Below are 18,394 nucleotides of genomic sequence, written 5' to 3' on the forward strand. Positions count from 1 at the left end.
GTTTTGAACTGTGATCCTCAGATCTCAGCCTCCTGAGTAGCTAGAATTACAGGTGTGAGCTACCAGCACCTAGCACATTAAGGACTCTAAGTAAATCAAAATCCATATTTGGATATTGGTAAATAATTTTGCTTTAATAATTATATTCCAATGATATTATTTAAATTATGTCAAGGATTTTAATGGCCATATGGCCAACACAAATGTATTCTAAAAATACTTCCGACTTTTTTTTCATTACTGTTATCTTATTTAGTGTTGGATTTAATTCAGTATCTCCATGATGTTTGAGTTTCTTTAGCCCCAACTAAAGAAAACAATAATAATTTATAATATCTAGATGTTTCCATACATGAGAGGGAAATGGGTCCTCATTTTAAAGGGTCTATAAGAAATACCTTGAGACAAGCTCTGTGGGGAAAAAAAACAACAACTTCTCAGTTCAGTGCACTTTGATCTGTTAGTCCTTCATTATTTTCCTATTATAGCTTGAGGGTTCTGTTGAAACATTTTATAAATGATGCTATTTCTGTGTTTATAGTTGATAACCGATTTTAAGATTTGTTTTCTTTTTTTTAAATTTTTATTTTTTTTATTGTGAAAATACTGTACAGAGGGGTTACAATTACATGGGCAAGATAATGAGTACATTTCTTATCAAGCATTGTAGCCTCCTCCTTTGTTTACCCTTCCCATCCCTTCCCAGCCTCCCCCCGGCCCCTGTACCCAATCCTCCCCACTACTCCCCCTCTCCCCCGCACCAAAGTTGTAAAGTTCATTTTTTGACATAACGACTTGTACATCTCATTGTTGCTATGGCTAAGATTTGTTTTCTTTTTACATATTTTTTTATTCCAGTACTGGGGCTTGAACTCAGGTCCTGGACACTATCCCTTAGCATTTTTGCTCAAGGCTAGCAATCTAACACTTGAGTTACAGTGCCATATCTGACAGTTTGCCAGATACTGAGGTTAAAAGTTTCATGTATTTTCCTACCTGGGGGTGGGTTTGGGGTCTTTGAACTACAATCTTCAGATTTCAGCCTTCTGAATAGTTGCTAGTACAGATGTGAGCTACTTGAGCTCAGCTAATATTTATATTTTAATCAGAAAATTGTTTATTTACTAATGCAGTTGTAAGGACATTCTTATATTCTTACCTGGTCTTATTTCATTTAGTTCATACCACCTACCAGCCAGCATCTTTACAACTCTATAAAACTCCTGTATAAATAAGAGCTTCTAGACATTTGGGCTCAAAGAAAATAAGTTTGTATTTAGGTGATGTAAGAATATGTTTGTTCTTTATGTTAGATAAACTTTTACTTCCAAATTAACAATCTCAAATATGACAGAGATTCTGTCTAAAGCAGAGAGCTTTTCAAAACATTTAAAAAATAAAATAAGTAATATTAAATATTGATCAGTGTCTTTTCAACAACCTTTGGTAAAGAAGCATACAGAAACACATAAATATGCATGTATACACTCACATTTAAGAAAACATAATAGTCTATAAATACTTACACAAAATAAAATCAAAATATATTAACAGAAAATAGAGTAAAAAAAGCCAGATACATGAAATATGATCATCAATGTTTTCTTATTAGAAGCAATACACAGAAAATTGCCTCGTCAAATTGCTGAATTTCTGTCTAAATACTTATTCTCTGTACTTATCTATTTAAGCGTTGGTAACGGCTTTCAGACCATGCGAGTCTGGATCACACGTGGAGCTGTAATGATATAAACTCTACATTATTTTTGACAATATAATTGAAGAGTTAAAACTCAATAAAAATGAGAACCACCAACATGCTGATCATGCAAGAGTTGGTTAAATTTTCAGTCAGTTCACCTCTTAACATTTCCTTAGCTTCAGAGTTAAACACTATTATTTGGTTCTCTCTCTGGGAGTATTCTATGACTTTATGATCATATTTTTTTTCTTACTCAGACTTTACCTGATCTGAGGTAGACACAGAGACCTCTGTGCAGGACCTGCTACGTTCACCAGCAAATGGTTCCCAACAGGGACATTTTCGTCTTTGAGCACTAGAGGGCTGCTGAAGAATTTTCTTGAGTCTGAATTGCAATTCAGCTCCTTTCCCTGTCCCATCTTGTTTTCTCTCTCTCTAATAAACATCTTGAACCTCGACTACCCCGCAGCATCTTCTCTTGTTGAGTTCAACACCCCGTGGAGCCCTTATGTCATTACAAGGCAAGAAATAAAACCCGCATGCTCAGCCAAATCACTCTGATTCCAGAGAATTTTCTGATTGAGTTGGATTAAAAGGGACAGCTGGAGGTATGAAGATGAGGAGGGACTGATTGATGATGATAATAAGATGATGGTCATCATCTTCCTATGTGGTGGACACACTTCCATGACAATATTATGAGACAGATGCAATGATCATTCTCAGTTTAAAAATGAGACAAAGGAATTAACAGAGAACTTCAGGCACGTGCCCCTCACCTGTTAAGTATTAGGATTCATATCAATCCCTGAGCCATGATTGACTTCCTCTCTACAACGAATCCTCCACGGGTAGGGACTTTTCTCCCTCATGGTCAATGCTGTGTCCCTCTGAGCAGGAACAGTGCCTGACATACAATTGGACCTCAATAGATATTTATATGCCAGTAACTATTAATGAAGATTTTCTAGTCCAATTGAGAAAAATAAATTGGCTTTGAGGATAGCGGTCATTTGTGTTTCTCCTTCTCAAGGGGCATGTGTCTAACATAGAGCTTGGACACTATAATTGCTCTAGTAACTTTTTTTTATTAAAATTTTTAACTAGTTGATGCTGCAAAAATCTCTGCATTGGCACAGAGCCAAGACATAGCTCCATCTCACTACACACCCCTTATGAACACCTCTTCAGAGCATAATGCTCAGGATCCAAGGTTGAGTGCTTGGTGTCTTAATGTATACCCAAGGACCCTGACAGGGTGATAGAACAAGGAATTTGGGCTCAAACTGTACTGAGATACTTAGTCCCAAAGCAAAAGAGCAATCAATATGAGTGCTTTTAGGTCTACGCCACCCTAAATATAGGGCAGTAATTAGAAAACCTATGAGATCTTGCAGCAGATCTCCCCGGGGCCTCCGTTCCTTGCCCTCACTGAAGCTTTGTTATGGCAGGAGATTCCACAATATTCTAGTAATACATGTCTCCTGGGGTCAGCAGGGTTGGTTTCTGTCACTGGCACAGGTATGTATGCGCTTTCAGGTATAGACATAGGATAAAGAATCAACTATGTCTGCCTTGTCATATGTAAAATGGGAAGTGCCTAGAATTAGGAAAGAACTGGGTAGGAGATGGGGAAATGCTGTGATACCTTAGGATCTCATTTATAATCCCAGCAGGTTAATTCCAGCCTGATTTCAGGGGATGGCCATGTTCCTGCTCGCATCATGGGTTTATAGAGTCTGCCTGAAAGTAGTTTTACCATTTTACTGTTTCTTTTCATTTTTTTTTCTACTCCAGAAAGATCATTAATGTGCTTTCTCTCAAGCCCTGTTGGCATTCCCAAAGAAGATTCATGATTGGATTATGTTCCTGGGCCATAGAAATCAAGATGGATGGCAGGGACATGTGGATGGTTTGAAGTAGTGAAAAATAAATTAGAAAATGAGAAGGCCTGGAGTACAAAGACATAAATTTAAATTTTAAATCTGAAAAGATGAAAAACTGCAAAAAGCCATTTTCAAAACCTGGCTTAGACTCTTTTCAATAAGTCAAATGGAAAGTAAGGAGAACCAGAAGAGGAGGAAGGAGAATATCAATGACTCTGGTATCTATCTAATTCATTAGAACTCTTAAGGAGAAGGTCCACGTATCTTAAGCAATAGTAGGCAGTCCTACCAAAAGGGCTGGTAACTTCAAGAGAAACCATTCAGACTGTTTCAAAATACTGAAATAAGGGAAGAGATTACTTGTGGCATGCACAAAGAGAAATTGATGATGACTGTACTCAGTTATTAGACTTGCAAAGCTGTCATGATACATTTATTATATTCTTGCAGTTTTCCTTGTAGTATCTATCTATCTTCCTTTTTTCATGAGGCTGGATGCGTACAATTCAGAATTCTCACCAGTTACTGTGACTAATGGAAACAAATACCTTTGAGAATGCTGTAAATGAAAGGAGTTGTGACCCAACTGCATCTTGAACTTGGGCCTATCTCTGAAGCAGTTGTCTGATCTTCAGTAAATGGTTTTGTTTCTTGTAATTCAGTGTTCTGAATTCAGAATATTGGGCAAAAAAGAAGTAAGAGAGGTGCTTATACCAGACACCACAATGTCCACTCATGATCAAAATGTAAAAATATAGAGTGTTAGAAGATGTCCTTTCTTTCCCTCTGAATCTTAATACTTAAAAAATAAGATTCGAACTAGAACTTCAGAACACATTTAAAATAAGCCTTTGTATGGCTCTATAGCTATAAATTTCTTTTTTTTCTTTTGCTGCATTTAAAATGAGTGAATGTCAGGTAAAGTTGAATTAGTTGGCTATCCATGCTTTATTTGCAGTTCCTGTTTATCTTCTCTAATCAACATAGTAACTCTAGTGCATATGTTGAATTGAAATCCCATTTTACAACTTAAAATGTTAAAAAGTAAAATTAAGCTAAACAGATTAAAGCATCATTATTGAAATTAAAATGTTTCACATACATGGGTCATATTTTCACATATTTTATGTAAAATTAATTGTACAACAATTCATTATACAAAGGATTTTATTTTGACATGTCCATGTATACATACTCTGTCTCTTGATCAGATTGACCCCTCATTCCCTCTCCCCCTTCCCACACCAATCTCAACAAGCTTTGCCATTCCATTTTCACATATATATACAAAATATCTTGTGGGCCAAGTTGTTTTTTATAAACAAACAACACCCAAAATAAAAGCTCAGCCTTGAGTGTCCCCAAATGCTTGAGTCTCACAACCAGGACTGGAGGTGACTATCTGGTAGATAAAAGCCCCTTGGGAGGCAGTGGGCAGAGAGGAGGAATGGATTGTATCTTAGGACTTTGGGCTGCTATAACAAAACATCATGGACAGAGTAGCTTTTACACCAGACATTTTTTTTTCTCACAACTCTGGAGGTAAAGCTGTCCAAGATCAGGTCTCCAGACATTTTTGATTCATAGATGGTCCCTTTTTGCTGTGACTTCACATAATAAGGGGATAAATGAGCTCCTTGGGAGTCCCTTTTCTAAGGACATTTTAGGAAGGGTAAGCCCTGTTGATATGATCACTTTTCAAAATCTCCACCTAGGAATGGTATCGCTTGGGCAGGTAGAGTGTCAGCAGATGACTGGGGGAAAGTGGGCATGTAACCCATAGCAGTTGATTACCACATTAAGATTTTCTCTTCTTCACAAGGCAAATGTTTAAATGCTTCCTACAGTACTGTAAGATTTTTCTGAAAGATGCTGTTGCTAACAGCTCTCTTATGGCTGAGTCCTGAGTTGAGAACATTCCAGTATCTACTGAAAACCCAGTAAGAGTCATGAATCGCATAAAATGAGAAGTCATTACAGAAATTCTGTATTTGTTGGCCAGAAATCCCAGAATTTCTAGAAGGGCTTTCAATTACTTTTCATGTTACAGATAAAGTGATTTTTCAATTACTTTTCATGTTACAGATAAAGTGATTTTTAAAAAATCACTGAAAGAAATGAAGTATAAAGAAATATGTATTTCTTTTATAATAGACATCATGCTATTGAAGAACTAGAAATTTTAAAAGCAGGAAAAACAATACAAACTGAATCTGCAAAGCTGACCCCTCAGAAGTAGCCACTAAGAAGCCACAAAGAAAAGAGTTGTGAATAAACTGTTCCCCCAAGTCATATTGTCCAGAGATGACACACTGGGGAGCATCTTGCTTTTAGGAGCTAGACCCTCTTATTCAGTGGTATGAGAAGAAAGACCTGGAATAGTGAGGACATCACGAGAAGATTCTGGAACTGCTCACGGACAGCAGACTCTTGCCTCATTTTCTTTCTCATTATCCCAGGTCCCACTGATTTGTCATCTTGACTCCAAGTGAGGAGTGACACTCGCTCACCTCTTTGCTCTTACCTTACGGCTCTCAGCTCTGGTGGGCTTGGACATGCTGCTTGTTGGCTGGCTTCTGTCAGTTTTCACATGTGGCTGCTGGACTCTGCCAGTTCCCCAAGGGCTTGCTAGCTCACACATGGTCTGTATGGATTCTTACATAATGCTCCAAAGGGAAGTCGTGATAAAGAAGGTCAGAGCGTTTGGGGTCAGCACTTCAGAAAATGTTTGCCAATTCCTTCCATTCAGACCGACTGAACTTTTTATCCCAGAAATCCCTGGATTTCTCAAGAAGCTGTCTACAGTTCCACAAGAACTAATTCATGGGGAAAAATCCCTTCTCTCTACACTATAGAAGGTACTGAGCTACTGAGACAATCCACTAGGATTTTGGACAGCTAGTGATATCACTTTTTTATTTTTTTCGTTGGTCATGGAGCTTGAACTCAGAGCCTGGGCACTGTCCACGAACTCTTTTTGCTCAAAGCTATTTACTCTACCACTTTGAGCCATAGCACCACTTCCAGATTTTCAGTGGTTAAGGAAGAGTCTCACAAGGACTTTTCTGCTTGGGCTGGCTTTGAACCAGGATCCTCAGATCTTAGCCTCCTGAGTAGTTAGGATTGTAGGCATGAGCCATCAGTTGGGCTGAGGGGCATAAGTTGTGTTTTCTCCTATTAAAACTAGTTACTGTAGAGAAATCAGGCTATGGGCAGAGAAGAAACAAACAAATACCAAACATGATGCCGGATACTTCAGAATTATCCTTTCACTCCTCAAGTTAGAACCTTCCCAAGTGACATTATTTGAAAGAAAGAGAATAATGTGTGCATCTTTTGTTTCTGCCTGAGTCTGGCGTGCACAGGACTGAGATTCTTTGCCATTAAAGAAGACTGTAAGAATATCTGGACTGGAATTTTCATAGGAGCTTTGGTAAATAAGCCGCTAAAACAAAGGAAGAGACTGCAGGATGCAGGAAAGGGACTAGAGAGCGAATGAGGTCAAGGCATGACCAAATACCTTCTGTTCCCAGACTCTTTCTCAGTTTCCTCAGTGTCCATGTAGACTAGGCACGCTAGCCATGGACTCCTCTTTTCCAGCTGAGCAGCACTTCTCTTACAGAGGATCAAAAGCTCCAGTGTGTGATCTTGCCAGGCCCCCTAGGCTATAGTGTCTGTGGCCATCCGTGGAGGGAAGAGCATTTGGGGAGAAAAAAATAATTCCATGTATCTACCAAGATTTATGTCTAAAAGTTTAGCATCATAAACTCAATTCAAGAAAGCTAATGTTCAAGGTTACGGACATATAGAGTAGGAGGAGATTGACCTCAGATTTAAACCCCCGTTCTTTGTTCCTCAGAAGTGAGAACCGGGTCAAGCTAGTCCACAGGCTTTTTCTGTGACTTCATTTCCTTATCGGTACAAGGAGATCAATAAATCTCCCGTAGAGGATGTGGTCTGACCCTTCAAACCTATCAGCCTTTCGCTCTCTTCAAGAAATGATGCTTTCTACTTCCTGAAGGAAAAAAAGGAAGGAAACTCTACAATTCCACTTACCTGTGCTGGAATGGGTCCTTACCTTTCCCCCTCCCGTAATGGAAGCATCATTCCTTTTACTGGTAGTGAACCACTGTACACCTAGATATTCATGATACAAGATCAAGCTCAACTGCAGCCCCCATATGCTTGCCTTCTCCCAGACTTACATCTTTACATTCCCATATACTTCAATCCACTGCATTCTGGCTTTTGTTTTTACCAAAATTACATCCAGTAAGGCTACCAGTAAGCACTGAATGGCAAAGTTTGGCTCTTTCCTGGCAAACACAAATGCAGCTCAGGATCAACTACTGTAGCCTGCTCCTGGTCCCCCTCAGTTCATATGACCTGGACCTTCCCAGACACCCCACTCCAGGTATCTTACTGCCTATGGTATGGGCTCTCTTGGCCTATAGGCCCCAGAGTCTATCCTGAATACAAATGCACCCAGTAACCTCTCTTCTTCTCATAGTTGCTGTTGACCTTGGTCAATGAGTGATGCCAACTTCCCAGTTGCTCAGGAGAGGACACTGTGAGTTAGTTATGCAGGAGCCAAGGTATCGCCCAGTGCAGCAGCTCAGCATTGTCAAGTCAGTTCACACCTCTTCACCCACGATTAGTGTGATGATAGCTATATTAGTACATGGTTTATAACAATACAATTTATATTGTCATACTTTTAGAAGTCCTGTCTCTAAAATGAAGGTGTCAACCTGGCCATTCACACCCTAAAACCTCAAGGATGATCTCCCTGGCCTCTTTTAGCCTGTGGCGCTTCCACGTATTCCTTGGTTTGTGGCATGGTGACACTAATGGATGTATTTGTTTTGTCACAGAACAACCTCCTGGGTGTATCTTTCTGGGTCTTTACTTGGCCTTGTAAAGGAGGATTTATTGATTTCAGGGCTGTCCCAATCCAATAGAACCACATGTTATCAATTCCATCTGCAAGACCCTGTCTTCAAATAACATCCCATCCTAAGATTCTGGGTAGATAAGAATTTTGGTTAAACTTCATTCAATATATCATTCAACCTAGTGTATCAAAATTCTAATCAATTCGGCTACTGTGTCCTGATGCTATAGCTTCATCCTCACACTGATCTTCCTGTATGTGACTTTGTCTCTATGTCGTGCTATATAATTCATTTAACTACATCAACTTTTTTTTGTGCTGCTACTGGGGCTTAAGCTCAGGACCTCATATTCTCCCTTGTCATTTTCTTTCAAAGAGGATGTTCTACCACTTGAACTGAGCCAGGCCTCTACTTCTGGCTTTTTTGTTGGTTAATTGGAGAGAGAAGAGTCTCTAGAACTTTTCTACTCAGGCTGGCTCTGAACCACACACTTTAGATCTCAGCCTTATGATTAGTTAGGATTACAGATATGTGCCCAGTTTTCAAAGTGGTTTCTGAAATTATTTTGCTCTCTGCCTAAAGCACAGCACAACTTCCCTGTGCACGTTGGAATATGTTACAGCTCTTTAATAGGACTTACATTCCTTTATCATGTGTCTGCTCTGCGCTCCTATCATACTGAAGTGTTGAGATGTTACTTCATGCTTTCACTCAGGCTCTATCTTCTGTCAGAAAGTCTAGTCCAGCCCACACAGCTGCATGCATGGGCCTCACTCTTCATGAGCTTCTAGATCTCAGGTTAGATATTTCTTCCTCTAGGAAGCCATCCCTCATCCCTAGCCTCTACTCTGGCCTGACCGACTCATCCATTGTCTTCAGTGGTTTCTGCATTGTAGATGTTTTCCCTACCTCTCTAGCCTAATGCCCACACCGCTATAACATCTGATAGGGCATGGATGACAGCAACTGTGCTCCAAATGCATGAAGAATACCCACACAATGCCTGGCACAGAGAGACACTCATCAGCACTCACAGAGTGGACAAGTTAGGAATATTACACACGATGATCTATGATGCTACAGGTACATAACATTCTGTCTGCTTCACAGAGATACTTTTGATTGAAATACGAAAAAGACAGCAACACACTCTTAATAAAGAAGTAGACTATTACAGCTATATTGTTTGCAACTCAAAGGAGTGTTTAGTCCTTCATTTGCAAGTTTTATGATTAATAACCCAGAGCATGCAGAAGATAATACTGATGCTGTTCTTTCTTCCATAAGCATGGGAGAGATAGAGTCTCTTAGGCTGAGAAAACTCTTAGATTGTCTTTTGCAATAATATTAGTTGGACAAAATGGTGTTGATATTTTCTTGCAGATAGTTATTTGGTAACAGAAAGGACAAATGAGCCATGAGTGCCATCAGAGAGAGCTGGAGTTTTCTCAAATGTCTCAATTTTGTGAGGACCAACTTGGCCATCAACCTTGTGTACTGCCAGTCTGACCTCTTTTCTTCCTTTCTCTGTCTTGAAATAGTGTATCCCTCCTACTTACAGCTCCCTGGTAGGGCTTTGCTACGGGAGAGTACGATTAACCAAATGAAATTCAGTACATCTCCATATGAGGTGGAAATGCTCACTAGATTGGACCACAGCTTCCTGTTTCTTCAGGGTCTTGAACAATAAATGTGGGCTCTGTGGAGCCAGGAAAATTTCAGCTCTGTGCAAACCACGTGATATACTCTTCTCAGGTAGTATTGCTTCTGATAGCATCCAAATGCAAGAGTTTAAGTATGTAAATGTCTTAGAAGCAAGCATGGTATTAATGTTTATGATTTGGGCTTTGGAAAGTTTTCTTACAAATTATAGACAAAGCATAAGCAATACAATTTAAAAAATAATCTGGAATTCACTAACTTTAAAAGCTTTTATGCATGAAAGAATGTATTTCCAAAAATGTAACACACTAAAACACAGCCTAAGGAGAAATATTTACAAGTTATATGTCTGAAAAAGGTCTAGTATTCAGAACATAGTAACAATTTGTACAACTTAATTACAAAGAGATTTTTCAATTCAATCTAAAAGACAAGCAAGAGACTTGAAGAGATATTTCTCCAAGGAAAATAAACAAATGGCCAATAATCCCATGAAAAGATGTTCAACATTATTAGTAATTAGAGAAATACAAATCAAACCACAGTGAGATGCCACTTAATAGAAAGAGGAAGGGCATAACAATAATTTTAAAAGAAGGAAAATGACAAACATTATGAAAGATTTACCTTACTAGTAGCAAATCACTAGTAGCAAAATAAATGGCTTAGCCACTGTGGAGAAAAGTTGGATGGTTCTTCAAATGTTACTCAATAATTTTACCCTGAAATTTATACGAAAGAGAATCTTGGGCAGAATACTCATGTTCATAGTAACATTGTTCATAGTAACCCCCCAAAATGGAATTCACTTAAATGAGTGTCAACTGAAGAGCAACATAATGCCTCCATACAATGGAATATCACCCAGCTGTCAAAAGGAAAGGAATGCTTGTACATAAAATACCGTGGAAGGATCTTGAAACCATTACCTCAAAATGAAAAAAAAAAAAAAAAACACAAAAAGCTACATATTATAGGAGTCCAGTTGTGGGGGATGATTTCTTTTTTTAATACGTTTTTTAAATTGTAAAAATAGTGTACAGAGGGGTTACAGTTACATGAGTAGAGTAATTAGTACATTTCCTATTGAGCATTGTTACCTCCTCCTTTGTTTTACCCCTACCATCCCTTCCCTCCCACCTCCCTATCTCTTCCCTCCCACCCCCCCACAAGTTGTAAAGCTCCTTTTCAGCATCATGTCTTGCACATTTCATTGATACAATGGGTCAACCTGTATCCCTTTTTTTAAGCATATAATGTACTATGTGGGTTTTTTTGGTTTCTTTGTATGTTCCTCCCCCCATGATATAACCCCTGTTTTACTATATTTGATTCAGATGCCCTGCATCTTATATATACACTTTTCTAATTTGGGGGATGATTTCTTAATTAGGTTAGAGAGTTTCCTTTGGGGAATGATAATTTTGGGGCATTAGAGATTATTGATACTTTTGTACAGCATTTGTGAATATACTAGAAGCTAGTGAATTGTCCACTGTAAAATAGTTACTTTGACATGAATATTATCTCAGTAGAAACAATCAGGAATACATTAATTAAGGAATGATTCAAAATAACAGAAATAAAGTAAGCCCTTCAAATGGCTTAAAATTATTTTTACCAAAGTGTTCAGTCTCCCTTGGAAATGTCTCCTTTGAAGTAGAGGCTTGCTGGAATGGACACAATTTCCTTGTGAAATTAACTTTTGTGAAAGGAGAGACAGTGTTTTTCTCTCACTTGTCTTGTCTTCTTTCCAGAGTGCACCATTATCCCATATGCTAATTGAATCAATATTATAATTAAACAGTCCCACTGTAAGTATATATTTATACACGATGGCATTGACAACTGGCTTTAAAAGAAGCTAGATTTTAATAGGCCCGAGCATCATTTACAAGTCACCCCCACAGCTGACATGATTGATGAGAACCACAGTTAGAAATTATGTCCTCTGTCCATCCATCTTACACTGGATGGGGGAGGGAGTGGGAGGGAGGAGAGAGGGAGTGGTAGGACTTGACTGTATTTCCCTGGGGAGGTCAACTCGCATAATGCAAATGTTAATTAATTTTTTATATTAAAAGCTAAATACAAAGATTGGATCACTTTTATTAGGAACTTCTTCTAATGAATTCCTTCCCCTTCTGAGCCCACATAGTTTATCTTTGGGCACATACATTCAATTAAAGCACAAGACAGAAAGATTGGGGAAGTGTCTGTGAGGGGCTTTTCCACTAAGTTATACCCATCTCTTGTGGCTGTTAAATTTAATCTCAGTCTGCTAGTGGGCTTTTCTCCCTTTCCCTTTCTCTTTTTTCCATTTGATTTCTGTTTGAAAAATAATTTGGGAAAAAAAATAAGGCCAGGTAGCTGAAACATGTAGTGTCATTTTCCCTTTGCTATGAGCATGTAGAAGGAAATAAACTGATACTTGGCACTTGTGTCAAATATATTGGACTAAAAATGCATTGCAACAATCATCACAGGGATATAAATGCAAGAATAGTCTGTAAATACCAGAGACTTCCCAGGAAATATTGCAGAGGCTTTACTGGGTTGTGAGGGTTTATGACTCTCATAAAGAAGTTTTACATATTTTTAAAAATTACACTGGAATTTTTGTTCAGAGCTGACTCATTTTCATAATGGCCAGGTCTATCTGAAGTTATCCAGTTGTGGATCTTTCAGGATCTATCATTTAATTTATGCATCAGGGGTGTGTGTGTGTGTGTGTGTGTGTGTGTGTGTGTGTGTGTGTGTGTGTGTGTGTGTGTGTGTGTGTGTGTGTGTGTGTGTGTGTGTGTGTGTGTGTGTGTGTGTGTGTTGCTAGGGAATGAGCTCAGGGTTATGTGCATGCCAGACAAGTGCTTTTTGAGCAATAGCTCCAACACTTACTATAAAATTTTATTTTTGAAACTGAATTATTCTTTTCCTTTTTCCCAGGCTGGATTGGAACTCCCAATCCTCCTGTCTCAGCCTCCCAAGTAGCTAGGATTACAGATGTACACCAGCACACCAAGCTATGCATCAGAGATCTCTCTTGGTTGATTAGGTGAAGCATCTGTTAGGTGCCAGTTTATGTAAGAGTAGATTTCTGGGACCACGGGTCTTCTTCAATTCTTCCCAGCATGGGATCATTGCCATAGTTTGTTTCCTTAATGCTCCAGTCTTCTTTCAGAAAGTTATAGTAAGCCAGCAATTAGTTGTGTGTGTGTGTTTAAATCTCATTAGGTATCAAATGGGAAATCGTTTAATGTTCTCCGTTGAGGAAAGCATCATGTTGTTTGGAGTGTTTCACTTCGGAGCCCCACACTCGCAGAGGTTTGCAGCAAGCAGGCCATTAGAAGTGATTTCATCGAGGGACAGTCTCTCATTTCTGAAGAGATGTGGTCTTTGGCTCGTTTGTGTACACTGACAGCAATAAATATTTTGGACCCTCGGTTTGGGATTAATTATCTCTAGGCAGTTTTCCTGGACTGTATTAATTATCCATGGCTCATAGATCTTCTTCTGTGATATCTCCATGCCATGAAGCATAGTGACAACTCAGGCAAATGTCTGTAGTGTTCATTTTTCTTTCCTTCCTTCCTTCCTTCCTTCCTTCCTTCCTTCCTTCCTTCCTTCCTTCCTTCCTTCCTTCCTTCCTTCCTTCCTTCCTTCCTTCGCCAGTCATGAGGCTTGAACTCAAGGCCTGGGCACTGTCCCTGAGCTTCTTTTGCTCAAGGCTAGTGCTGCTCTACCACTTGACCCACAGTGCCACTTCTGGCCTTTTCTGTTTACGTGGTACTGAGGAATGGAACCCAGGAGTTCATGTATGCTAGGCAAGCACTCTACCACTAAGCCACCTTCCCAGCCCTGTACTGTTCATTTTTCTATGCACTGTGTTCCTCTCTTTTGTTGGCTGCTCTGACTTCTCTTGGGGCTTAATACTCCTGTTTTCTCTGACTCCCAGAATTCTGCCCTCCGATGTCCTTCTAAGATGCATCCGTGCAAGCAGCTCATGGTTCAAGGGCACATCTTGCAATGCCCTAAAGAAAAAGTTCATGACGTATGAAACACAAATCAGGGAATTAGTGGCCTTCCCACTCATGAAAAAAACTTCATTTTCTTTTCAGCAAGGGAGGTAGCAATAATAAAATTTAAAGATGTGCATCATTAAATGACCCATATTCAGATGCAACTCTTCATGTTTGGGGAATGTGGGGGAAATGGACAAATATGTACAGAATCAAATCCTGGTCAGAGAAGAGAGGGATAACTGATTTTTTCTTTTCGAAAAAGTCCCAGGATCTGGTTTAGGAGAATTTGAGGTTGTGGAAGGGAGGATGGCAGAGATGTTGGAGTACCAGAGATGGAGGTGAGGATTTCAAAAGTTTGGCTTTACATTATAAGTATGCTTTTCCTACAGTGGCTTCCAAGTCTAATGGGGTAAGTTAAATGCTATTTATTTAGTCTTGAGGCTGGAAGGGGTATCAGACTGGAACCCCAGGTGGAGCTTGGAACACAAGTAGTCCCCTGACCCGTTCCACAAAAATGACCGAGAGTGCCCTCTGCTGGGAAGATGGATTACTGCCATCTGGACAAGCGTTAGTACACGCCTCCTTCCACCCGCCCCAAGATCTCTCAAGCTCCAAGCTCCCAGTGTGTTTGTAAACCTCCTTTCCATTGCCCAGATGATCTCTCTTTTAACATTGTGTGTGTGTGTGTGTGTGTGTGTGTGTGTGTATTCATGTGCAAGTATTCATGAGTATGTGTCCGTCCTGGCACTTGAACTCAAGGGAGCATTCCCTGTGTGTTTTGCTCAGGGATAGTGCTCTACCACTTGAGCCACTTTTGGCTTTTTGGTCATTAATTGGAGATAAGAGTCTACTGGATTTTTCCTTCCAAGGCTGGCCTCAAACCTCAATCCTCAGATCTCAGACTCTTGAGTCACTATGATTACAGGTGTGAGCTACCAGTGCCTGCTTTCTCCTACCATCCCCCCCCCCTTGGGAATATATTTTCTAATATTATTTGCTCTAATAAAGTTGACAATTTTCCCACCTATTCTGTGTATCTGACAAATATTTTTGTGTTTCTAATTCTAGACATTCTGGCAGGTCAAGGAGATCCTTTTTCTCTTAACCATTAAAATACAACAAATCAGAAGTCATTTCTGTATAGTAAATTGTTTTCATCTGCTTTTTATTTCCGGAAATGATTTTTTTCCTTCTATATTCAATCATTAGAAATTTAAAAAATAGAATCAAGTATTTGGACAAAATGTTTGCTAGACATAGGTTTTACTAACAGTAGACACAGTACAGTGCCAGTTCCTATACTAAGGGAATTTTCAGCCAAGCTGGAGTGACAAGTAATAAACATATAGCTGCGCATATACATGTACAGTTGTGTGCTAGGTTGGGTGTGGTGGAGGTAAGAGGAGGGGATGATAATGTCTGACAGAAAGTCTTCTCTAGAGTGAAGCCAAGGGAGATGCCCTTGAAGTGTACACTCAGGTAAAGGGGATGGAGGAACAGTAGTGTAACAAGCAGCCATAAAATAGCCTGTGCACAAGTGCTGGGGCAGGTCAGAAATGGAGCATTTATTTAAGAAGAAGAGGAAGCCAACGTGGCTGGAGGACTAAGGAGGAGGTACAGAGACTACAATTTTAGCCTAGAGAGGAGAGGGCAAGGGAGCAAGATTATTGGACTGGGTGGACTATCAATGATTTTTTTTTGTGGGAGTATGAACTCTTATACTTGCCGGGCAGATAGCCTGCTACTTTAGCCATGCCATAGCCCTAAATAATTTTAAGCAAGAACTTCAGAAAATAATAGGAATGTTTTAAGCAGGGAAGGAGGCATGAGCAAGTTTGCCTTAAGAACATCAGGTGGGGTGCTAGAGACATGGCTTGAGTAATAGAGCATCTGCCTATAAAGTGCAAGGTCCTGAGTTCAAACCGCAGTGCCCTCAGTGACCCCCCCACACACACACACACAAGGAATATCAAATGCAAAGGAATAGATCTAGAAGATGCACAGGGGGATGCTGCCACAGTTTAGAAATGTCTGAATTGAGGCAAAGGAAAAGACTTGACAGATGTCTTCCTTGACAGATGGATTGACAGATGCACCAATTGTTGATCCTGGAGACAGGGGAAAGAAGGGCTCAAGAATCACTTTGGGGTTTCTGGTCTGGACCTGGATGGATAGTGGCTCTGCTAAGGCTCACCTCCCCCTCCCCAGAAAAGATCAAGGACAAAAGGAGGTCATGCTGGAGCAACGTCATAATGGGCTAATTTGTTCCTGCTGGAGTTTGAGCTGGCATTGAGAGACCAGTTAAAATGATGGTGTGGGGCAAACCTAGCCTCTGTGGCCCTGTGGGCTCCAGGAGACAGTGTACCTAAAACACACTGCCTGACACATAATACCACTGCAGTCAAGGTGAGGAGCAGCCATGAGTATATGTGCACTTAAACTTTTGTCCTTGTAGGTAAATAATCAAATTAATCCTCTCCATTGATACTTAAATTCAGCCAACCTAATGCTACCATTACATGGAGGACAGCTCTTGTGATTCTCATTAGCCTCTGAACTCCTGAGTAATTTAATTCTACATACAAGATAGACAAGATAATGTATAGGCAACTTGTGTTATGCTATTTTATCTCTGCATTCATTTGAGCTTATAAGTTCACAAAGTCAGTAAAGGGAAAAAAATGGCATCCTGGTTCTAAATAATTACAGCATTTTAACTTTAATTTAATTATGGTGCATTGAAGAATAGACCTTTTAAAACTATGTAGTGATTTGCCATAGCAAGTTAGGCTAATCAGTCTACCTCATTATACTCGGCACATAAAAGGAATATACGTCTTGCATTCTATCACACATTCCTGCTCCCACCAAGCCATCATAGCTGATGTGTGAGCCTGGCAAAGTTGCTCAGTCCTTTTCCTTTTAAAATAAAAGTCCTCATGGGTGAGGTTTCTCTCTCTCTCTCTCTCTCTCTCTCTCTCTCTCTCTCTCTCTCTCTCTCTCTTTCTCTCTGGGGAAAGAAAGTTGGTAAAACAAGAAATCAGCCTCTGTCTTGGCAGTATTTCACTAGACTCTGGAAGAACCACAAAGCACAGGCAAGTTAATTTTTTTCTGACAGGTGACATAAAGATGATCTACAGAGTCATCTTTATACATGGATGGAGAGGAAGATGAAGACTTTTAAATGGAAGTGGCCATGCTGTGGACACTGGGTAGATGCTCCACTGCTCATGTCTATGAAGAGAAAAGATATATGCGTGGAGGGCTCCTGAGGCAAGACTAAAATCAAATTTTCTTAGAGGAGGAAAATTAGTACATTAATTAGCTAAATTAAGATTTTTTTAAGGTCAAAAAGATTTAATCCAAAAGAAAACACCCAAACCAAAATCTGGTTTTGAATTAACCTTCAAATTCTCCACTGATCTAACTGAACAACTGCTGAGAAATCAAATGATGAATGGGCTGGGCAGATGTGGGTGCGAGGAGATGGAGCTAGGAATGGGGTTATTATTATTGAAGGACATTTAAAGAGGATAAATTAGGTTAAGCTATGGAACAGTGGGAATGACTGGTCATTGGATTTTTACTTTTATAGACTTGACATAACTGTGAAGACAGGAGATGAAATCGTCTGGGCTGTGAAAGTGCAGGTTATGACTTGAAAGAAAGCCAAGCTGAGAAGGTTTCAAGACCTACAAGATGGTGCAGAATAAACTGGCTGTGCTTCAAATGGATGATGGCTGGGAGTAAGTGGGGGATCACATAACAGTCCTGTAATCCCTGGAATATTAAACACCAGTGTGGCTTTATTTATTTACCAATCAATTGCAGGAGATGGTGGGTCATCTGTGGTTTGGATAAAAATACACGGTTTCTTTTTCTCCGTCCTGCTTCTAATACCACTCCCCCTTCCACTAAGCTTTAAATCTGAAGTTGCTAGAGCCTTCCAAAATTGATACGATGGAAAAAGAAATATATCCCTCGTGGAACTATAGAAATGAGATGATGGAAAAGATTCCTCATAAAGAAGGTCCTACAGCCTTTGCTGCTAGATTTTGATCTGAGGCCACCCTTGAGAAGTTTTAATAATCAGATTCTAGAAACAATTTTCAGAATGATGAGAGTCTGTGATGAGAATTGCTGTCATTTCTCCTTTTTACTTTCACTCAGCCTTCTCTGGCCCAGAGCATCTGTGAGAATAACATATATAGCTAACATATATAGATTAAA

The 18,394-nt window shown here is 39.6% G+C and overlaps 1 long non-coding RNA gene across 1 annotated transcript in view; it reads left to right on the plus strand.

The window, feature by feature from the left end:
- LOC122107581 overlaps positions 1-17,905 on the plus strand; it is a 61,316-nt gene extending 43,411 nt beyond the window's left edge. Inside the window, exon 3 of the long non-coding RNA XR_006147369.1 lies at positions 17,760-17,905. This is a non-coding gene — a long non-coding RNA (uncharacterized LOC122107581). The remainder of the gene's footprint in view (positions 1-17,759) is intronic.
- The last annotated feature ends 489 nt before the right edge of the window (positions 17,906-18,394 follow it).

Source organism: Dipodomys spectabilis, unplaced genomic scaffold (assembly GCF_019054845.1).
Source record: "Dipodomys spectabilis isolate Male_0828 unplaced genomic scaffold, ASM1905484v1 ptg000051l, whole genome shotgun sequence".
NCBI lineage: Eukaryota > Metazoa > Chordata > Mammalia > Rodentia > Heteromyidae > Dipodomys > Dipodomys spectabilis.